This window comes from Octopus bimaculoides, chromosome 1 (genome assembly GCF_001194135.2).
Source record: "Octopus bimaculoides isolate UCB-OBI-ISO-001 chromosome 1, ASM119413v2, whole genome shotgun sequence".
Classification (NCBI taxonomy): domain Eukaryota; kingdom Metazoa; phylum Mollusca; class Cephalopoda; order Octopoda; family Octopodidae; genus Octopus; species Octopus bimaculoides.
In genome coordinates, this window is record NC_068981.1 from 136,822,527 (window position 1) to 136,823,809 (window position 1,283).

The following is a 1,283-nucleotide window of genomic DNA, read 5'->3' on the forward strand; positions in this document are numbered from 1 at the left end:
TATATATATATATATATATATATATATATATGACGTTGACCACTAACGTGGACATATATATATATATATATGCATACACATACATACGTATATATGTATATATATGCACACTTACACACACATGCGTGTATATATCTACATCTATATCTATATCTATCAATCTTTCTGTTTGTCTGCCTGTCATTAAAAAACTAATAAAACGGTGAATTGGCAGATTCGTTAGGGCATCAGAAAGAATGTTATGCTGCATATGTTCCAAGAGTCTGCGCTCCGAGTTCAAATCTTACCGAGATCATATTTTCCGTTCATCCTTTCGGGATCGATTAATAAAGTACCAACCCAGAACAGTAGATTGGAGGAACGGTAAGACTTTAAAAAAGCCGGATCGAATGCTTCACGGCATTTGTTCGAGCGCTTTGTGTTTTGAGTTCAAATCCCATCATAGCCAACTTCAATGGGAGACTTCATCCGGCACCCGGTTGAAGACCACCACCTGATAGATAGAGGTGTACGATACACTACGCACCCCATCCAGGTTTATTTCTTAAATTTTTTTTCCACGGAATCCAACCTTTTTGGCAACGGAGATTCAGATTATGCAATAAATAAATAAATAAAAATTTAAAAATCGACTTTTCAAACTTTAAATTTCTCCACCATCCATTCTTTTCGTTTTTCAATATTTTCAGCTACTTTTTTTTAAATTTCACACCAAAAAAATACAAGGATTATTATTCTGTAAGGAAAAAAGTTTCTAAAATTTCAATTTTTTAGTAAAATTACACTCCTTCTCACTCCGTGTACCTTGGAAGTCTACCTTTGGTGTCCATTCTGTTCAAGTATTTGAGCCAGGTCTCCGGTTTGAAGATACTTTCCTCTTTCCTACCCATCAGGGACACTGCGTTACCACGTGATTAAAAAATAAAAGCAAAAAACAAAATAAATAAATAAAAATGAAAGAAAGAGAAACGCAGGGCTTTGTTTCTAATTCATCTGAAGATTATTTAAGCGGTTTTCAAGCTTACTTAAAGCGACGAAAAATCTCTCTGATCTACTCTGGTAGATCTATCAATAAGTCATATTACTTTTAAGATAACGTGCCATAGCAGCGCGCCGACAAGGGCAGCTTAAAGAAAGTATTTTGACAGTGATCTGTACTTCAATATAAAGCGATTTTATTTTACATGCACACACAAAGTTATATATATATATATACATACATACCAGTGGCGTGCGGTGACTTCCGGGGTTGGGCATGCAATGAATTTCTCCCCCCCCCCCCC

The 1,283-nt window shown here is 35.5% G+C and overlaps 1 long non-coding RNA gene across 3 annotated transcripts in view; it reads right to left on the minus strand.

The window, feature by feature from the left end:
* Window positions 1-1,283, minus strand: part of LOC106869715 (uncharacterized) — an 8,658-nt gene that overhangs the window by 3,504 nt on the left and 3,871 nt on the right. For all 3 annotated transcript variants that reach the window (XR_001409433.1, XR_001409434.2, XR_001409432.2), the window contains exon 2: window positions 805-898. This is a non-coding gene — a long non-coding RNA (uncharacterized LOC106869715). The remainder of the gene's footprint in view (window positions 1-804; window positions 899-1,283) is intronic.